At 38.6% G+C, this 23,498-nt stretch overlaps 1 pseudogene; it reads left to right on the forward strand.

The window, feature by feature from the left end:
* The first annotated feature begins 23,164 nt into the window (after positions 1 to 23,164).
* On the forward strand, positions 23,165 to 23,294 carry LOC125776916 (small nucleolar RNA U3; annotated as a pseudogene).
* The last annotated feature ends 204 nt before the right edge of the window (positions 23,295 to 23,498 follow it).

The raw sequence follows: 23,498 nt of genomic DNA on the forward strand, positions 1-23,498 counted from the left end.
CAATATCCGAATTGATGCATTGGTGTTGTAGTGTTTTCATGGAGGAAAGGAGACATTTTTGATAGTAAAACTTTTTCAAATACTTTAGAAGAACAGGATAGAAGACTGATTGGCCTGTGTGAAGATGGCTGTGTTGTCTGTTTTTATCTATCAAGATAAGATATTAAGGGGTTAGGTGGGTTTCAGAGGTACAAAAAAAGAATTTGTTACAATTCTTTTTAATATAAACAATGATATATTTGAAAATTATAATATGGCATATCAAAGGTACATATTAGGTCTACCACTTTAGAATATTTGAACAATATCTCCTGAAGTTTTGATATAAAAATGTTGAAAATTCAGCCGATGAGACTTCATTTTTCTGGGTGTCTCATAAAAAAAGTGCTCCCGCGGTGGACAGCATAACTTATTATTAGTTCATTTAAAATTAAGAAACCAAACCTATTCCGGGAAAATATATTTAAATCTCGTTTTTGAACGAAGGAAATAAAAAAAGTTAAAATTTTCATTTTTTCTCAGACCTTGAACAAAAAATCTCAGTTTTTGGTCCACCGTTTTCAAAAACACAGTTTCGAGAAAAACGCGTTTAAAGACGGCACACTGAGCCTAGGTGGCCTCGATCGCGCAAGTTCTCAATGCTGTATCTCCGAAACTATTACTCGTATCAACTTAATGACAATATACCAGAGGTGTTGTGGAAGTTTATAAGAAAAAGAAAAAAAATCGACTGTTTTGAAATTTTCAAAACCACTTAACACCTTAAAAGACTCGAGCGACTCGTTAGCTGTGTTGGGTAAAATTGACAGCTTAAAGTTCTTCTTTGGCAAATTAGGTTGAAATACCTTTTCTAGGCGATTTGCCCAACAATTAGTCTTTTCCTCGTCACTTCGAGCCTAATTTCATGTTGGAGTCAGTTGGTGGCTTCATGGACTTTCAGGCTTTCCAAGGGGAATTTTGCTTGCTTGAATTTGGACACAGTTTCTTTATATAAATTTAAGTGCTGAATTCTTCCTCACCTTTAAGCGTTTTTTTTTAATTTACATACTGCTGATTTCAATTGAAGTTGAGTAGAAGGGCAGCGATTTATCTGCCATTCACGTCTTGCACGCCTTCTTTCATGTATAAGCTTTTCTATTTCACTATTAGTGATTTTTCTCGAACCAAGCGACTTATGCCTGTTTGTTTGGTATTGCTAGGACAGCTGCGTTATTTATAATATCATAGAGTTCTTTAGCGCTTTCGTCAATACATATCTCTTTCTGTATTTCTTTTGTCCTCAATATTAATGTGGCTTGTGTATGTTTTTATATTTCAGCCAATTCGTTTTATAAGATGTTAGACTCACTTTTGGTTCAATGAATATGTGTTGTTCACATATTGTATCTTTATTAGTACAGGAGAGTGATCAAAAGAGAGATCGTACGTGTATCAATTGTTTTGTGTGATTTATCTATATATTTTATTACAGAAAAATCAGTTTAATGTGGTATTTTGTTACGCACAGGTCTCAGCACGGTCTTCATCAGTGACCTCATACCGTCCCTCCAAAAAGGCATGGTGCCTTCGAAACACACCACTTCTTGCTAACATGGGTAAACCTGCTTGATCATATCAAACGTCTTTACCGAGTTTCACACAAAATTTAATCGCGTTCTTCTTCTTCTCTAACAAACGCTGCATTTTCGGCTCGTCCCACTCACAGAAACACGCCGCTCGAAAATGTTTGTCCTGACTCTCCAGGTGCTCGGATATAACTGACCAACCACTCGTTCATTAGCTTGGAACACCCCCTACCGAATCCAGTCGGTGTGCGCACGCTCCGAAGTACAGTCGTGGTGAATGAAAATCAGTCCTATTACTTTCCGAACAAACCCTTTACATCCTCGCTATCAGGACCCATTTTCACACCTCAAGAAATCGCGAAAAATGTGCATATATCCTTCTGCTGTAATGTAATAAAAAACGACCAGAACACAAGTAAGAAAGGGCTAAGTTCGGGTGTAACCAAACATTTATTACTCTCGCAGCGTAAAAAGGCATATTCGTATTGGATTTCTGTGTATATTTTAATTAGATATAGGCAGTTTTTCCTCAGTTATTTACATTCACAGTGAAATTAATTAATGGAACAGGGAATCGTAGTAGCAAGGTGCTACTGTGTGCAAAAAAGTTCGGAAAAATTGGCGTGGCCCGCCCTCTAATAAGTCTAATGTGTGTACAAATTTAATCGAAATTTCGTATACGGAAATATAATATATTAATATAAATCCGAACTTCTGGGTGACTTTATGCCACATTTATCGGCCAATATGTGAGTTATCTCAATGAAATGCCGGTGCAAGCTGTTTGAATGTCCTCTACGCCTGCATAACGCATTCCTTTCATGGGCAATTGCATTTTTCCGAAAAGGAAGAAGTCGCACAGTGCCATATTAGATGAATTCGGGTAGTGGTTAATGGTTAAAATGTGATTTTTTGTCAAATAATCGATCACAAGCGTCGATCGATGAGACGCACATTATGGTACAACAAACAGCAACTTTCATCTTCGCGATATTAGGGTCGAACACGTCGAATACGGCAACCAAACGCTCTAAAACTCTAAGGTAGAATACCGCATTAACCTTTGGGCCTGGTGGAAAAATTCTCTGTGGACAATACCCTTGGGATCATAAAAACAAATTAGCATTGCTTCACGTTTGTCTCCTCCATGCCCGATTTTTTGGGTTTCGGCTCGTTCGGTGCCTTTCGGGATCATATTGGAAACACCACTTTTCGTCACCAGTCACAATTTTGTAAAGGAAGTTTTTATTCTTTTTGACCTCTTTAATGATGTCCTTCGAATGTTGGATTCTGAGCAAATTTTGGTCGTCAGACAATTTGTGCGGAACAAACCGCGTACACATCTTTCGTAGGCCCAAATGTTCGGTCAAAATGCGATGAATCGATGTTCTGAAGATGTTCAATCTCGTTTCCATGAATTTCAATTACGATTTAGGCTGATTTTTGATGAATTCACGCACACTTTCGATGGAATTTGATCGCCATTTAAGTCCTCACGACCGCTTTGATAACATTAAAAACCACTCGTGCGCTCTGTTACGGGATCAGCAATCATCGCCATAAACTTGTTTCATCAATTGAAACATTTCGGTAAAAGTTTTACCAATTTCAAAACAAAATTTGATGTTGGCTCTTTGTTCGAAGCTCATTTTCGCACCGATAACAGAAGCAAACTAACACTTAAAACGCAATAACTTCACTTCTAATTAATGAAATATCATGTCATTCTCACTGAACAATCGATAAAGATAGCAGATTCTTTCGCACCAGTCGACATATGGATGGCGTCACCAGAGGCGCTAGATTCAAAAATCCTGTTTACTTTGGAACGTATATAGCCGTCACGTTTAAGTCCACGCAGCGATTTTTTTTAGATATTATTGTAGCTTGTAACTGCGCTGTAGTATGAGAATCTAATGCGTGGTGATTTAATCGTTCTCAAACCAATACTGCCCAGCAGGACAATGGTTCACGGCTTACATTTTTCTTTCAAGAATGCTCCGAAGAAAATTCTATGTAGAATTCTTCGGTACTAGGTAATGCATAAAAGTAAGGTATGCGGCTAAATTCTACTGCGTTCAAATTTACAATCAAGTAAGTACATGAAAAACATTACAACAAAATGTTGTTTACATACAAATACAAGCTGACGAAATAAAATGTATAAGTAAATATTTACATTATTTCGTCAAATCGTCAAGCATTTGAAGAAAATTTGCGGAAAGTTGGTTGAGTTTAGGTGAGCTGCTATTTTAATTAAAAATTTTGTTTAATTTTGTATTTAAACTTTGAATAAAGAAATTCATAATAATATTCTCGAAAAGGCATATGAGAAGACTAATTAAAAATGAAGAAAGTGAAGCACTTTAATGCGTTACTATTTGGTAAGTTTTTCGTGTCTTTATCATTGATGGAAATTTTTAATTACATACGGTTTCATCTTTTTTTGTAGAATGTGTAAAAGTATAAGGCTTCACCGGATCGGATGTATTCACCAAACTCAAAACAACATTAGACTCGCCAAGGGCCCTTTCTTTAAGTCTCGTTGCTTAAAAAAAAAACGAAAAGAGACTCCGCCACAAAATTCAATGAAAACCATTCCTTTTTATACATAAATATTTATTTTCACAACGAATTTCATACACGTATTTTCATAAATAAAGCAAAATTAATATGCAATTTTTTCTATTCTACTATTGACCTTGGCATAGAAGAACTCTCCTTAACTTTGCCATCGAAGAATTATTCGTGCCTATGGTAAGCGAAAGGGGTGATCTGTTCCTTTCGTAGGACATGGCCGTGTTAATTTTCATCGGTCGGAGTAAGCGATGCAATCATGCTGCATGTTTACCTTACTCGCTTACTAATGTCTACCATATCCCGATGGGCGCTGTTCCAACAAGTAGCTTTCCATCTGTCCAATTTGTGACATAGATTCTTAATCACGGTATAAAGAAATTGTGTTTATTCGTAAGATGAGTTTCTGACAAACGCATAACGTCCATATCATTTTCATTAAGAAATCTAATAAGCTATAATTTATATTGGTTAACACCATTAGCGAGCAGTGCCGTGTTGTAGCGGAGACTAAACAGACTGCCTACCTCGCAACGTTACGATCGACCAGAACACATGCGGGATGGGACAGATACCGAGAGTTGAAGAGGGAATCGAGACGGATTTGCAGGTAGAAAAAGAAAAGGCCGAAATGCGAGAATGTGGAGAGCTTGAAAAGCTGGCCGACAGGGGTAATGCACGAAAATTCTACCAAAAAATTCGCCGAATAACAGAAGGTTTCAAGACCGGAGCATACACTTGTCGAACTCCCAAAGGTGATTTAGTCACCGATGCTCAGAGCATACTTAAATTATGAAGGGAACACATCACCAGCCAGCTGAATGGCAGTAAAACCCTAACGCCAAGAGAAGGCCGATTCTCTAATCGATGACGAGGGAGCAGATAATCCATTGCCCGACCATGAAGAAGTTCGAATAACAATTACCCGTCTGAAGAACAACAAAGCGGCAGAGGCCGGATTGCCGGCCGAACTATTCAAACACGGCGGAGAAGAACTGATAAGGAGCATGCAGCTTCTTTGTAAAATATGGTCGGACGAAAGCATGCCCAACGTTTGGGATTTGAGAGTGCTCTGCTCAATCATCAAAAAGTAAAATCCCAAAGTCTCTGCTAACTACCGTGGGATAAGCCTCCTCAACATCGCGTATAAAGTTCTATCGAGCATATTGTGCGAATGATGAAAGCCCACCGTGAAAGAACTGACTGGACCCTGTCAGTGTGGCTGACCTGGCAAATCCACAACTGGGCAGATATTCTCCATGCGTCAAATCTTAGGAAGTCCCCGCTAAACTAATACGGTTGTGTAAACTGACGTTGATCAACACCAAAGCTCCGTCAGGATCTGAAAGGACCTCTCCCAGCCGTTGGATATCAAACGAGATTTCATACAAGGCGACGTTCTTTCGTGTAACTTCTTCAATGTACTTCCGGAGAAAATTACTCTTGCTGCAGGACTAAACCGACCGAGAAGGTACAATCGTTTATAAAAGTTTACAGCTGCTGGCAAATGTTGATGATATTGATATTATTGTTCTTAAGAACAGCGATGTTAGTTCTGCTTTGTCCAGAATGGATAACGCAGCAAAACAAATGAGTCTGGTGGTGAACGAAAGCAAGACGAAATATCCCCTGTCATCAAACAAACAGTCATCACACTCGCAATTAGACATCCACGTCACTTAGAAGTTGTAGATAATTTCGTGTATCTTGGAGCCAGCATCAACACGAAAAAGCAACGTCAGCCTCGAACTAAAGGGTGCTACCTCGGACTAAGTAGTATTCCCATCTTCCTATATGGTTCAGAGGCATGGACGATGATAACATCGCATGAGTCGACGTCGCGAGTTTTCGAGAGAAAAGTTCTGCGGCGTATATCGCATTCGATGGAACGATGAGCTGTATGAGATGTACTACTACATTGACATAGTACAGCGAATTAAAGGACAGCGGCTATGCTGGCTAGGTTATGTTGTCCGAATGGACAAAAGCATTTCAGCTCAGAAAATATTCGATGCAGTACCCGCCGGCAGAAACAGAGGAAGACCTCCACTCCGTTGAAAGAATCAGGTGGAGAAGGACCTGGACTTCCTGGTTGGAAAGAACCAACGATTGGCACGCTGTTGTCAACTCAGTCGCGTAAGCGGTTTCTACGCTTGTAAAGAAGAATATTTATTCACATTTTCGGAGTAAGTCATGTGATATATGACATTGGTAAAAGAGAGATGGAGGTTAAAAAAGTAGTAGTTATAAAATATATTTATATATTTCCTTTGTGAGTTCATGCAATGATACTTTTGGGAAATTAAACAAGTATAGAATTGCGTTTTCTGCATTTTCATATCTGTGTTCTTCCGTGGATATACATGTAATATACAATATATGTAGATACATATGCATAATATTTTTTTTTAAATTCAGTTTTTGTACATAGACTGATAGTTTGCGTATACATACATATGTATTATTTATAATATAATGTATAATTGAAATCCAGCAAAAATTGATAAAATCAGGTCGATAATACTCCTAACACTCATATCTTATATTTAAAAATGAATCTCAAAATGTGTTGGTAAGCGCATAACTCAACAACGCCTGAACAAATTTTACCAATTCTTTTTTTAAAATGTTCTTTGAGGTTCAAGGAAGGTTTTTACGGCAAGAAAAGTTCGAATAATTGCCCGAAAACCCCCAAAACCAGCCCTTTTCTTTTTCCCATACATACGAATGAATGTTTGTTTATTAGTAACGCTGAGAGAACGACTGAACCAATCTTGATGAATTCTTCAGAGAATGTTCTGTGGGGATCGGGGAAGGTTAAGAAATAAAAAAACCTGCATACCTTTTGTGAGAAAAAGTCGGAAAATTGGACAATTCCAAAAAGTTAATTTTTTCCATACACCTTTTTTCAATTTTTTGTGTTGTTTTTCAATTATTTGAATCGTTCAAATTTGTCTTTCAAAAATTTTTGAAAATTATTCAGTGAAAATGTTATGTGTGTTGCACACAAAGCGATCAATTACAGATTGAAATTTGCTACGGTCGGCGTTCTTTTTGGCATCAACTTACATTGGCAGCCCAAGGCACATGACCGAGTACTCCCAGGATGCGATGCCATACGTGCGGTATTTTGGATCGCGGTCAATTAGCAAGCGATCCTCACGATGTCACACCACGACTTTTCAACAACAGCTATTATGTTTGATGGACTTTATTTTGAAGCAACGTATATGTGGTGCTGTTAGATGCTAGATGTACTCTCTTGAGTGGCAAAAGAGAGGTTTGCCACACGCATACATTCTTCTTTGGATGGTGGATGGTGGTTACACCAGATCCAGAGAAAGATCCATTATTATACTAAGTGGTGGAAACCAATATGGTTCATGGACCTTGCATCCACTTCAATCCCTTTTCGGTTTGTATATCTGACAATAAATACACGAAACACTATCCATGTGCTTTTCTCTCCGAAAAACAAACTGAAAATATCCACTCTATCGGCATCCTTCTTCTTCTTTACTGGCGTAGACACCGCTTACGCGATTATAGCCGAGTTAACAACAGCAAGGCTGTCGTTTAGTTTTCATTGATACTGTTTTTACGTGGTGGGTCCCAAACCCAGCGCACAACCCTGCGGAGGGAAGGTTTCGCCTTCAAACGGATGTTCTTAGGCTACCCAGAGGATTCAGCATTCAATTTAGAAGAGTGAATATCGAAGCTGACAAGACATGGATCGTACTATGTATATTCCCCACTGTTGTTTAATTCACATTCAAAACTCATATCAATATTGAGTGTTGCAGTTTGGTGAAATCTATAAAATGTGTTTGTAGGTACGTCACCAAAGGAAGCAATACGATACGGTCGATACGTGAACTGCAATAAAGCGCTTTGTAGGATATTTACTTTTGCAATTCATGAACGTTTTCCGACTGTTGTGCGTCTCGCATTTGATTAGGAGAATGGCAAAAGAGTGTATTTCAACCCAGAGTATACAGAACATCCAGCAGAAACACCGCCAGAAACAAAATTAACATTTACGAGTTTTTTCTCAACTTTCGTCAGTGATCCGTTTGCGAGAACATTGCTCTATTCGCATATACCTTGATATTATACCTCGAAGAAATTCTTGCACAGAAAGCAAGGCCAGCCAGTAGATGGACATCCAGGTGTCTTATCAACTAATACATTAGGACGAATTTACACAATCTACCCGAAAAACGACGATTGTTTCTACCTTCGGTTGCTATTGATTAATGAGCGCGGTTCAACTTCATTTGAGTCATTGCGTACTGTAAATGGTACGGTGTCTGTGAGTTTTGGAGAAGTAAGCAAGCAATTCCAATTGCTGGAAAATGTCAATCACTGGAATGCAAATGAAGTTCGCACACTTTTCGCGATAATCATTTCGACATATCAGCCTTCAAATCCGCACCTATTATGGGATACGAACAAAAATAACATTGCCGAAGACATTTTACATCGTCTTCGCTAAAACTTGGAAATGGGTCAATTCCGGTTGATACTGTGGTGGTTTGATATAAATTCCATTTGCCGCTTAACAATTCACGAAAGATGAACTCATCACTAATGTTCGGCCATTGCCAAAATATCGTAACTACGATTCCTGAAGTGAACGCGCAATGTTAGCTGCCAAAAATACCGATGTTGTTGACTTAAACTGGAAGATTCAAAGTCAAATTCCGGGAGACTTGCGATCATACAAGTCGATCGATCGTCATGACAATGAAGACGACACCGTGAATTATCCAGTGGTGTTTCTAAATTTTTTAGAGATGCTTGGTATTATGCCACCGCTTCCTTTGCGTCTCAAAGAGGAGGAATATTTGATTCTAATAATTCCTTTGAGTTCTAACGATTTACCATTTCAGTTCAAACGTATTCCGTTTCCAGTGAAAATTGCATTTGAGATGACAATCAACAGGAAACAAGGATAGTCACATAGAGTTTAGCATAAATTTGGAAATGCTCTGTCAGATATACGTGGCGAACTCACGAGTTGAAATACCATCTTATTTGTATACCGGAACAAAAACCAAAAATTTTGTTTATCAAGTTGCGTTACATTGAAAAAAAAATTTAACGTTAAATTTCAAAACACATAATTTCACGCAGGACAACGCCTGCGGGGTCAGCTAGCACTTTATATAAAAATTTTCGTTTTTCTAACAAACCTAATGAAGAAGGAAGGAGGATAGAGTCATGTGTAGAAGTTCACGCAAGTGAGGAAAGTTTTCTGATCGCCATTCATTTGAAAGTGGCCAGAAATGATTATTTTTCATATGGCTCAAACAGCTCACGACCGCCGGTTTTGGACCAAGCATCCTCTGAGTAGCCTAGGAACATCCGTTTGAAGGCTTGCTAAAGTGAGAAGACGAAATATCCCGTACAAAGGGTTGTGCGCTAGGTTTTAGACTCGCCACGTAAAAAACGCCCCAATGAAAAGTGGAAGTGATACTCTGTCGCCGAGTACTATCATTCACTCCAGTGGATGAACGTCTAGCGACAATCCGCATCAAAGCGAGGTTCTTCAAATTATCGATGATTTGCACCCACACCCGACGATGTGACCAAAGATGCCTTCTATGAGCGCTTAAAGCGCACCTTTGAGAGCTACCACCGGCGCGATATCAGAATCGTGCTTGGCGACTTTAACGCCGGGGTGGGCAAAGAAGGTATCTTTGGCGAAACAGTCGGTAAATTCAGCCTCCAAGAGGAGACATCCCCAAATGGGTTGAGGCTGATCGACTTTGCCAAGGCCCGAAATATGGTTATCTGTAGTACTAGATTCTAGCATAAGAAAATACATCAAGCTACTTGGCTGTCTCCAGAACGAAAAGCCACCAACCAGATCGATCATATTGTGATAGACGGAAGACATGTCACCAGTGTTCTATACATGGGCCGCTATCCTATTACTTCTTCAAACATAAGGAAGGTTCGACGTCGAAAAGCTGCAACCGCAACAGCCAGCCCAACGATTTACTACTCGGCTTGCACTCCTGCTCTCTGAGTGCACACGTCAACAACTTGGTATAGGGGAACTGTGGGACGGCATTTCAAACTTGTTACGTAGAGCTGCAACCGAAACCATTTCGGAAAATGCAAAAGAACAACTGGTACGACAAGGAATACCGTGTCGCAGCGGAGAGACATTGAGCAACACTAAAAGCAACGGCCAAACGAGGCTTCGGACAAGGCAACTCTCTTTTGTGTGACTTCTTCAACCTTTTTCGAGGTCCCGTCCTGCTATATGGCGCAGAGGCCTCCATGCCTGCATGAAAACAACTGATAAGTCGATGTTCCGAGTTTTCGAGAGAAAATATGATGCTGGTTGCAGCTTGGAGCCGCCGCTTTTCCCATCAGAAGGAAAAATGTCCAGGTGAGTTTTGTGTATAAAAATATAGAATATATAAGTACAAATATTGTCTTACATACATAAAATGTACATTTTAGTGTATTTTTTGGTGCAAATAGATAAACAAGGAGTGAGTAGGGTCTCACTAAATCGTTGTTTTGTAAAGAAGTTAAGTTTTAAAACCGTGGGGTTAGGAGATGTAAAGATAATCCCTATTTCACAGCAAATGACTCGGAAGTTATTTACTTATTTGATGCTCCTCATCTAATAATAAAAGTAAACAAAACTGCTGATAAAATAAAAAAACAAAGTCGTTTTTAAAAGGCGTCCAGTTAAATGGTTAAATATCGTTCATATATAATATATGGAAATGGTGCCTCAAATGGCAATCGGCACACATTGCTCTAAAACCTTTCAAAAATAAAGGTGCAATCAGCTTTTCATGTCTTTAGTGATTCTGTTGGAAGTGCTATTTTCGCCTTTATACCTTCGGAAATTTAATACAATGATGTCATGAAAGGTTGTATTACTGGCGATGAGTCTTGGATCTATGCTTACGACCCGGAAACAGCATATCATACGGCCGAATATCGTGGCAGAAGTGAGCCGAAGTCGAAACAACCAATTCAAAGCAGGTCGAAAATCAAGGTTAGGTTAACAGTTTTCTTTTAATACCGAGATACTGTGGAATACCATTTGAATCTTATGCGTCGTTTGCGTGAAGCTATTCGTAAAAAGAAGGCGTAATTATTGACCGACAGCTCTTGGTTTTTGTAACACAATTAAGGACCGCCATATTGCCAACCAATATCTTGCCACAACACCAGATTTAGCTCCGTGTGACTTCGGGCTATTCAGCAAACTTAAACAACAGGGTAAAACATGTTAAGTCAATTAAAGACATTAAACGTGAATCGCTACGCGCATCGAGCTCTATTCCAAAAATTGCCTTTAACACAAATGTGTTGAGGCCAAGTAGGATTACTTTAAGGGGACAACACAGATTTTGGAGAATAAGTTAAGAATTTTTAAATTATAAACAAAAGCTTACTAATTTTGGCTCGTAATATTACGCAGATGGGAGGATTCGATGTGAGAATAACTCCGCAGTGTTTGTCATATATTTTCAGACAAGCCTGAGGTATAGGAAATATTTGTTTCACATTGTCGTTTACCTAAACTTTGACCGTTTGTCCGCTTATCCAGTGTTAAACTAGCGCGGGGCCTGTAGCAAATTCTGTCAAGGGGGCCTTGGTTTGCTATAGGTTCTCAAGTTCAGGGTACTAAAACAAACTTGTTCCAAATAAACTTTTCTGGATTTATTATAGGCAAATTTAAAGATAATACTTTCAGTATCGACTTCTTTAAGCAAGTCATGCCCTATATTCAACAAACTGAGATGATTAAGACCAATCGTGTTCCCTAATTCATTTTAATACGCTCTGATGTTGAAAGAGAACGTTCGCCACTGTAGTTAGTGATCATGAACGATAAGTACATAAATTCACACAGCTATTTCTAAGTTTGGGAAACACGATTCTAAAGAATTATTTAATAAAAGTTTATAATATTGCTGTTCCAGAGGCTCCTGTTTCTTGCTGTCAATAACAGTTGCGACATCTGTTTTAAGCAGCTCTGTGAACTGCACTAATTCGCCATCTAGGCTGTTCTCCAAATCATCTTCGTAAGCACTGACCATACCACAGGAATTTTCCAAAATCTCTGTTATTAGCTGTGGAAATACTTCAAAATCACTAGTGATTTTATGATATGCTTTCATATGTTATATGCAGACAGTACGTTATCAATAATAACAATAAACACCTCAAATTCGAAATGTTGTCCAGGTGTTTGATTTTCAACAAAGTCGTCGAGTATAGTAGAACCGCTGAAATGGTCGTACTTTGTATTTCGCTTGATTCGCCGTGATGTTTGTTGCTGGTATTCTTCACAGTAGGTGAGATCTTTGACTCTTGCCTCAATACCAGAAAAAGTGGATCGCATTGCTTGGACGTAGCGATATAATGATTCATAAAGGGCGTATCCATTTATTAAGGTCTTGATCAGACGACTGCAGCGAAGCACCAGTCGCTTGCAAACGTTCTAGGACTTCGTTCCACGTAATTGTCATTATTCCCGTTTCTAACTTATTCATGGTTGAAAGTAGTACGTAAGCTTTATTACGGCACTCCGATTTTTGATCGACGTTATTCAAATCGTCTTCCAATACTTGCCTAATAGTGATAAAACTACATAAAAGTGGCGTAGGATCAGCTTGGGCTAACCACCTAGTGTCCGATAACCGTTTCAAAATCGGAATTTTTGAAATAGAATCTTTAAGTGCGTTCGTAAGACGAACCCATTGATAGGTAGAAGTGGAAAAAAGTGAGCTGTCAGTACACAGCTGGCAGATGTGAAACATCGAAATTATTTTATACAAGTTGATAATTCGGGTGGTGAAGCACGGTGCTCGCTCGATCCAAAGATGTGGTTGGCCGTGGGGAAACGGTTGGCACAATTATTCCACAGAAATATTAAATAAAAAACAAAGGTTTCTTATAATACTTATATTTAATTTTAAAAATTTGGAAATACACTTACCACGTCTGTATCGCTAGGATGTCGCAAAAGGAGAGCGCGCGCAACTTTTTTGTTAGAATTTAGTTGCGCGCGAACTGATAATTCGGGTGGTGGAGCACGGTGCTCACTCGTTTCAAAGATGTGGTTTGCCGTGAAGAAACGATCGGCGCAATTATTCCACAGAAATATTAAATAAAACAAAAGGTTTCATATAATAAATGTATTTTTAAAATGGACAAACACTTACCACATCTGTATCGCTACGATGTCGCAAAAGGAGAGCGCGAGTTACATATATAAATAAGCCACTAACAAATAGTAAAACTGATAAATTTGCTAAATTTCTTAATGAAATAAATAGCACAACCGGAAATCAGTAAAATTGTAATGTGATACCATTTCCTGTGCTATCGCAAAAATCAAATTAAAAGATACAAAATAAAATCATTTTATTAACGATATTTCCGAAAATCTGTTAAGTTATGAGGTTATCACTTTAGTCCGCATTTAACCCTGCTGGTAGGCTAAAAAAAACTTACGAATCTTAGGTTAGAGAACCATTTAGTCCATACTGCAGTTTTCATACAAAATAACAATTTAATCTTAGTCTTTATATTTAGTTTGGTTCAATACTTGCTAAATATTATTATTTTATTATTTACTCAACTCTGGTAAAATAAAAACTAGGCGAGGAGTTCCCCGTTTTGCATTTTTCTTTACTCAACATAGCTAGTGCAAAAAATAATTGCAGGATTCCCCCTTTTCGCTTTTTGTGGTAGAGAATCACGAATGTTTATGCGAATTTGTTCAGTTTGTGTGTTGATTTCGAGAGTTCGGACGTGTTTACTTCTGAAATGGCGCACTTGAATGAAGACGAGATACGAGAAGTGCTCTATGCAGAAAGTGAATCGGATATCTCAGATTGCGATATTGATTATAATTCGGAGAATTATGAAACAAATGAGTCTGAAACAGATAGTGAACCGGAACCCCTCTTAACTCCAAGTGGCTCTGTTGATTCCTTATTTATTACTAAAAACAAGATGGTATGGAGTGCCACACCATTACCTCAGCATATTGGATCTGCGGTTGAGAATATTATCTCAACACAACCAGGACCAACTCGATTTGCAGTGTCCAGATGCCATGACATTGTCTCAGCTTTTTTGTTGTTTTTTCCGTCTCCAATAGAAAACATTGTGATAGAAAATACTAATAAGTACGGCAGAGTCAAGTTCGATGACAAATGGGGCGATATTGATGATGCCATATTGCGCGCATATATAAGTAGCTGTGCTTATTCTTGCAGGCGTATGTCGGTGAGTACATTCTTGTTTTTCTTATTTCAGTAAAATATTTTACTAATATAAACTTACTCAATGACAGCGGCAAAAATGAAGATGTTCATGGTTTATTTGATTCAAAATTTGGTCGCCCAATTTTCCGATCAATTATGTCTGAAAATCAATTCCACAAGATTACTAATGCGCTTCGTTTCGATGATGTTTTAAGTCGACAACAAACGCGTAGTAGCGATAAATTTGCTCCTATTCGTGACTTGTGGGACCGTTGGCAACAACTTCTTCAACTGACATGAAAATGTCACGGTTGAAGAGCAACTTGTTGCATTTAGGAGGCGATGTTCTTTTCGACAGTTTATGCCATCAAAACCAGCAAAATATGGTTTGAAGTTTTGGTTATCCATGGACTCAAAGTCCGGCTACGTATGGAAAATGCAACCATACCTTGGTAAACCTAGAAATGCTAAGCCCGAAAAGAACCAAGGAGAACGCGTTGCATTGGACTTGACAGAAGGTTTGAAAGGGCAAAATATAACAGCTGACAATTTTTTTTCCACATTTGAGTTGGTAAAAAACTTCATGAGAGAAAACTTACATATGTGGGAACGGTTCGCAAAAATAAAACTTTCATTCCTCCGAAATTGCTGACCGTGAAGAATCTTTCATTGTACAAATCTACATTTGCATTCAATGACATTGCGACATTAGTATCATACATCAGTCACAAAAACAAAGCAAGCAATGCACAAGAAAAATAAAGTTGATGAGAGTGGGCCGAAGAAAAAATCAGAGATTGTTGCTTCTTATTACAATTCAACAAAAGGTTTACCACAAATAGTTTGCCAATAATTTTTTATGTTTCATATCTTTAGGTGGCGTTGATACAGCTGATCAAATGATTGGCTCCTACACGACGAAACGCGAAACAAATCGATGGCCAAACATTAATTTGCAAACATATTAGATATATCCGCTTCGAATGCGTACATAATTTTTTCCGAAATCGATGTTTCATGGACTCCAGCTGATCGGAATCAGAGGAGACTAAATTTTTTGCGGCAACTTGCACTTTCTTTGGCTGAGCCACATATGATGAAACGCACTAAATTACCTCAACAACAATTTTCAGCGCAGTTATTGAGAGAAATACGAACACCTTCCACAGCACCAGTGGCCTGCTCTAAAAATGCTTCTAGTTCAGGAGATCGAAAGCGGGGAATTTGTAGTTGCTGCAAGTCTAAGTCTGATGTAAAATGCTCCATTTGCAGTGCGTTTATTTGCAAAACCAACCGAAAAACATTTTGCTCATCATGTAGTGCCAAAAAATATCGAACAAACTAATAAATACTTATTTTTGGAAAATTAATGTAAAGAAAATCAAAGAAAATATACGATGGACCAAATGGTCCCTTAACCGAAGAGTCGTAATTTTCAATTTATCTTAGTCCAGTTTTAAGTCAGAGAATTAAATTTTCGCACATAATATTGTTTTATAAAAAGACCACCTGAGCTGAAAAATTTAGACAGCATATATCAGCGTTCCAAAGTTACAAAGAAAACAAAAAAAAAATTGGACCAAATTTTTAATACTTAAACATTTAACCTAACAGCAGGGTTAAGTAAACATATGTAATAAATACATATAATAAGTATTTATGATTTGTAAGCAATAATTCATTGCAATAGTAACTTGAACGATTATAATTAATAAAGTGAAAATTAGTCTGATTCCAATATCCAAACCAACTGGTTTAATTTCTCTAGAGTAAACTCGGTACTAACTTTTTAAAAACGTTCGAACGCGACGAAGATACATAATTGGCGCAGTCGGTACGATCCTTAGAAAGTATTAAGGATTCAGTGGTACAAACCGCATTCGAGCAACAGAAATTTTTTTTTCCCTCCGGAAATCGCTATACCAAATAGTTTTTATAAATCCCCAAACTAATTCTGCGATTCTGTAGCCAACTCAGAAGTTGACCAGACCCTCCAGAATATAATTCTTCTTCTCCTTCTTAATTGGTTAATTATTAAGAAGAAGATTATAGCCAAGTCAAAAACAGCGCTCCAGTCATTTCTTCTCTTCGCTAAGTGGCGCCAATTGGATATTCCAAGCGAAGCCAGGTCCTTCTTCACTTGGTCCTTCCAACGGAGTGGAGGTCTTCCTCTTCCTCTGCTTCCCCTGGCGGGTACTGCGTCGAATACTTTCAGAGCTGGAGTGTTTTCGTCCATCCGGACAACATGACCTAGCCAGCGTAGCCGCTGTCTTTTAATCCGCTGAACTATGTCAATGTCGTCGTATATCTCGTACAGCTCATCATTCCATCGAATGCGATATTCGCCGTGGCCAACGCGCAAAGGACCATAAATCTTTCGCAGAACTTTTCTCTCGAAAACTCGCAACGTCGACTCATCAGATGTTGTCATCGTCCAAGCCTCTGCACCATATAGCAGGACGGGAATCATGAGCGACTTATAGAGTTTGGTTTTTGTCTGTCGAGAGAGGACTTTACTTTTCATTTGCCTACTCAGTCCGAAATAGCACCTCTTGGCAAGAGTAATCCTGCGTTGGATTTCTAGGCTGACATTGTTGGTGGTGTTTACGCTGGTTCCAAGGTAGACGACATTATCTACAACTTCAAAGTTATGACTGTCAACAGTGACGTGAGTGCCAAGGCGCGAGTGCGACGACTGTGGTGACTGTTTCGTCTTGCCCTCGTTCACTGCCAGACCCATTTGTTTTGCTTCCTTATTCAGTCTGGAGAAAGCAGAACTAACCGCGCGGGTGTTGAGACCGATGATAGCAATATCATCGGCATACGCCAGCAGCTGTACACTCTTATAAAAGATTGTACCTGCTCGATTAAGTTCTGCAGCTCGAATAATTTTCTCCAGCAGCAGATTGAAGAAATCGCACGATAGGGAGTCGCCTTTTCTGAAACCTCGTTTGGTATCGAACGGCTCGGAGAGGTCCTTCCCGATCCTGACGGAGCTTTTGGTCCCGCTCAACGTCAGTTTACACAGCCGTATTAGTTTTGCGGGGATACCAAATTCAGACATCGCGGCATAAAGGCAGCTCCTTTTCGTGCTGTCGAAAGCAGCTTTGAAATCGACGAATAGGCGGTGAGTGTCGATTCTCCTTTCACGAGTCTTTTCCAAGATTTGGCGCATGGTAAATATCTGGTCGGTTGTTAATTTACCAGGTCTGAAGCCACACTGATAAGGTTCAATTAGTTGTTGACGGTAGGCTTTAATCTTTCACACAATACGCTCGATAGAACCTTATACGCGATATTAAGGAGGCTAATCCCACGGTAGTTGGCGCAGATTGTGGGGTCTCCTTTTTTATGGATTGGGCATAGCACACTTAAATTCCAATCGTTGGGCATGCTTTCGTCCGACCATATTTTGCAAAGAAGCTGATGCATGCTCCTTATCAGTTCTTTGCCGCCGTGTTTGAATAGCTCGGCTAGCAATCCATCCGCTCCCGCCGCTTTGTTGTTCTTCAGGCGGGTAATTGCTATTCGAACTTCTTCTTGGTCGGGCAATGGAACGTCTTCTCCATCGCCATCGATTGGGGAATCGGGTTCGTCTTCTCCTGGCGTTGTGTGTTCACTGCCATTCAGCAGGCTGGAGAAGTGTTCCCTCCATAATTTAAGTATGCTCTGGGCATCGGTGACTAGATCACCTTGGGGGTTCTACATGAGTATGCTCCGGTCTTGAAACCTTCTGTAAGCCGCCGCATCTTTTCGTAGAGTTTTCGAGTATTACCCCTGTCGGCCAGCTTATCAAGCTCTTCGTACTCACGCATTTCGGCCTCTTTCTTTTTCTGTCTACAAATGCGTCTCGCTTCCCTCTTCAACTCTCGGTATCTATCCCATCCCGCTCGTGTTGTGGTCGATCGTAACGTTGCGAGGTAGGCAGCCTGTTTTCTCTCCGCTGCGACACGGCACTCCTCCTCGTACCAGCTGTTCTTTTGCACTTTCCGAAAACCAATGGTTTCGGTTGCAGCTGTACGTAAGGAGTTTGAAATGCCGTCCCACAGTTCCCTTATACCGAGGTGTGTACGAGTGCTCTCAGAGAGCAGGAGTGCAAGTCGAGTAGAAAATCGTTCGGCTGTCTGTTGCGATTGCAGCTTCTCGACGTCGAACCTTCCTTTTGTTTGTTGGCGTGCGTTTTTTGCTGCACAGAGGCGGGTGAGAATCTTAGCTGCAACAAGATAGTGGTCCGAGTCGATGTTAGGACCTCGGAGCGCACGCACATCTAAAACACTGGAGACGTGTCTTCCGTCTATCACAACATGATCGGTCTGGTTGGTGGTTTTTCGATCCGGAGACAGCCATGTAGCTTGCTGAATCTTCTTATGCTGGAATCTAGTACTACAGATAACCATATTTCGGGCCGCGGCGAAGTCGATCAGCCACAATTCATTTGGGGATGTTTCCTCGTGGAGGCAAAATTTACCGACCGTAGTGCCAAAGATATTTTCTTTGCCCACCCTGGCGTTGAAGTCGCCAAGCACGATTTTGACATCGTGGCGGGGGCAGCTCTCCAAGCGCTCATAAAAGTCATCTTTGGTCACACAGTCCTTCTCTTCCGTCGGGGCGTGGGCGCAAATCAGCGATATGTTGAAGAACCTCGCTTTGATGCGGATTGTGGCTAGACGTTCATTCTCCGGAGTGAATGATAGTACTCGGCGACGGAGTCTCTCTCCCACCACGAATCCCACACCAAACTTGCGCTCCTTTATATGGCCACTGTAGTAAATGCCACAAGTACCTACTCGTCTTTGTCCTTGTCCCCTCCATCGCATTTCTTCGACGGCGGTGATGTCAGCCTTTATTTTCACGAGGACATCAACCAGCTGGGCAGCGGCACCTTCCCAATTAAGGGACCGGACATTCCAGGTGCATGCCCTCAATTCGTAGTCCTTATTTCGTTTTCCATGGTCGTCATCAAAAGGGGGGTCTCTCATCCGAGGCTGGTTGTTACTATTCGCTGGGGTTGTTTTTTTACGTGGCGGGTCCCAAACCCAGCGCACAACCCTATGCAGGGAATGTTTCGCCTTCTCACTTTAGCTCGCCTTCAAACGGATGTTCTTAGGCTATCCAGAGGATACTTGGTCGAAGATTGGAAGTCGTGAGCTGCTTGAGTCATATGTAAAAGAATCGTTTCTGGCCACTCCCAAGTGAATGGCGATCAGAGAACTTTCCTCACTTGCGTGAACTTCTACACATGACTCCATCCTCCATCCAGAATATATTTAACTATATACAATAATCCGGAAAGACGCAATAATCGACACCACCGAGGTGCAGTGAACGTTAATTGTAAAAAGGAAAAAATTAAACCAAAAAGTTAAGAAGTGAAAACGACATTAAAAATTAAAATTTGCCTGATCAATTAAAAAAAAAAAAAACTTTTGTGAAAGTTTTTTGCAGTGAACACGACTCACAACAAGAAGAGTGCGAATTCACCAAAAAATAAAGTTTATAAAGTAAAGTAACCGAAACCTTTGAAAATAAAACTAAATCGTCAAGGCACCGAGCCTACGATAGCAGTAGAAACATGGAGAACGATCAAACTCAAATGGCGGCGGTCAACCTGCGCGAACAATATACTATAGGACCATCCAGGGAGAGGCGAAAAACACCATCATCAATATACCTCAACCAGATAACTGGAAGCTGATAAAGGAAACATTAAAATTGAGGTATCGACCCAAAGTGGAGCCACATCATATGTATAAAAAGATTGGGAATCTTAAGGTAAGTTCTGTTAATGAACATATGAGAGAAATTCAAAATATTAAATACAAGTCGGACGAACTGACAGTGTACTATAGGGGTGACAGCTACATTGACTTAAGTAACATGGACAGTTTGTTAGTAAATACAGTAAAGGAGATGACTCAAGAAGTCTTACTAGACAAAATCTATAAAGAAGGGAACCTAAATGAAATAATAAGAATAATGGCTAGTAGAAGATTCGAAAACAGTAATATTAGGCCAGAATACATGAAATTTAAAACAAAAGGAGATAGCTCAGCGGAAAAATATAGTAATAGGTATCCTGATCGAGGACAAAGACATAATACAAATTATACAAGTAGAGAAAATAAAGATTCATATAATCAAATATACGAAAATAATGTTAGACATAGTACATCAGGCCAATTTGAACAATATAATAGTGGAAGAGAACCCTAGGCCAAGTTTTAATCAAAATCAACCAAATCAATATAATCCAAACTTTGGTCAAAATCAATCCAACCAATATAGACAGAATTATGGTCGAAATAATCCATTTAAACAAAACCAAGGCGAACCGATGGAGATAGATAATATCCAATATAGTTCAATGAGCCCTCAATTGACAGGACATCCTAATTCCCAGTATAGCCAAGATCGCTTCCAGAACTGATATAGCAAGAGAAGAAGAAGAAGTTAATAATAGTATTTTTTTACGAAGCAGCCTCGGAATCATTACCTAAAATAAAAATTAAAATTAATAAAAAGAATTATATCGCACTAATTGATACAGGAGCTAGTTTAAGCCTGATTAATAGCAAGATCGATGATTTTCCAAAAATTAAATTGAAAAATCCTTTAAAATTTAGTACAATTACAAACGAGGATAAAATAAATTTTGTGGTACATACATTAGCACCAGAAGAATTTAACTTACCTAGCAACGCGAGAACAAGATGGAAATTTACACCATTAAAAGAACGAAAATATGACTTTATAATAGGCATGGACACGCTTACTTTTCTAAATACGTATATTGACATAGAAAAAGGGAAAATAACTCTAAACCGAAAAGAAAGTTCGATTCTAAATAAACTAAATAACTTAAATCAAATTTGTAATCTTGAAACTGCAGAATCAAAATTGGAGAGATTAATATTGATAGATAGATATTGAAGTTAGAAAACAAATTAAGGAAATGGAAGAGCGGGGAATAATCCAAAAAAGTCACTCAAGATATTCAAGCCCATTAATAGTAGTGCCGAAAAAAATAGATAATTCAGGTGAAAAGAAATACAGAATTGTAATAGACTATAGAAAATTGAACGAGGTTACAATAGATGACAAATACCCCCTTCCAAATATTGATTCCATTTTAGACAAATTAGGAAGAGCACAATATTTTATTACTTTAGATTTAGCGAAGGGATACCATCAAATTCTAGTAAAAGAGGTAGATCGTGAAAAAACAGCTTTTGTAACACCACATGGACTTTATGAATTCGTAAGAATGCCTTTTGGACTGAAAAATGCACCCGCCACATTTCAACGGTTAATGAATGAAATACTTAGAGACTATATAAATAAAACATGTGTAGTGTATTTAGACGATATTCTAATATTTAGCACATCATTGAATGAATATATTAGGGCGATAGGCGAAATTTTTAAAATTCTTGAAAGTAAAAATCTTAAAATTCAAATTGATAAATGCAATTTTTTGAAGAAAGAAACAGAGTTCTTAGGACACATTTTAACAGGGGAAGGCATGAAGCCAAATCCTAATAAAATTAAAGTAATAGAAAATTTACAAATCCCAAAAACAGAAAGGCAAATTAAAAGTTTTCTAGGAATCACCGGTTACTATCGTAAATTTGTAAAAGACTACGCTAGAATAGACCAACCTATAACCAAGTATTTGAAAAAAGGAGTTAAAATTAACCTTAAAGAGCCAACATATATTGAAGCATTTGAAAAATTAAAAATACTAATAAGTACTCATCCAATATTACGTTATCCAGATTTCGAACGCCAATTTATTTTAACAACTGATGCATCCAATTATGCGATTGGTGCAGTATTATCACAAGAGGGACACCCAGTGTGTTACGCCTCAAGAACTTTGAATAACCACGAAAGAAACTATTCCGCAACAGATAAAGATTTTCTTGCGATAATGTGGAGTATAAACTATTTTAGACCATACCTCTATGGAAATAAATTCAAAATTTTTACATTCTAAATACAAAGGAAAAGATATATCAGCTCGTCATCAAGGATGGTTATTAAAACTTGGAGAATACCAATTTGACATTGAATATTTAAAAGGCAAAGAAAATAAAGTAGCAGGCCTTTTAAGTAGGATAAAAGAAAATGAGGATATTATTTCAGAAAATATGGACGAAACAATTTCCAATAGTTCAAATTATTCTATAAACAATATGAAAGAGGAAGATAAAGAAACTTTAGCAACAGTGCATTCAGCAGAAGAAGAAATTGTTAACAAATATAAAACGCAAATTATTTTAACAAACAACAAAATTGAAGAGTTAAAAATTATACACGGTAAAAGAATTATTGAAGTTATACTTCTTATACGACGCCGGAAAAGGTTGCGATAGATTCTGGTTGCGCAACTTTCCATATAAAAGTAACGCAAAGTTGCGCAACCTCGCTCTATCCATATGAATGTAACGCAACCTTGTCTGCGAAGATGTGCGAGCAGCAAGCGAAGCAGTGACAATCGGCGATCGTTTGTTCGTTTCTTTCGGCACAGCTCGGCCGACACAACAACACAACACAATGTTCCATGCTTATGCTGTTGTTGTTTTTGTAGAACAATGTTTCAATTTTTGGTTGGTGACATATTCACATGTGTGCGTATATGTATGCTTGTATGCTTGTGCATTATTGAAGTTATATTTACTTCTTTTTCTTTCGTTTGTCTTTCATTTCTGCGAATTCTCAACTATTTTACGTATGTTTTGGTTGAAATACTCTGCGTTGGCCTTTCAGAATCACACAGGATCATTTCTGTGGTGTTTGAAACTGACCCACGAGCACGAGGTATATGGTTTTATCTGGGAGCGTGAGATTTAAGAAAATCGCTCGCTTACAAGGGATAAAATGACTTCTGAGTGGGGATTTTAATGAATAAATTCACAGAATCATTTCTGTGCTTTTGGAAATCTATACTAATAAATATTTTTTTCTTACTAATAGAAAATAAATTTATCACAGCAATATACATAAACATATACATAATATTGCTGTGATAAATTTAATTTCTATTAGTAAGCAAAAAATTAATAATAAATTTTTAAGACTATACTTCTCAGGGCATCAC

The sequence above is a fragment of the Bactrocera dorsalis genome, chromosome 2 (genome assembly GCF_023373825.1).
Source record: "Bactrocera dorsalis isolate Fly_Bdor chromosome 2, ASM2337382v1, whole genome shotgun sequence".
NCBI lineage: Eukaryota > Metazoa > Arthropoda > Insecta > Diptera > Tephritidae > Bactrocera > Bactrocera dorsalis.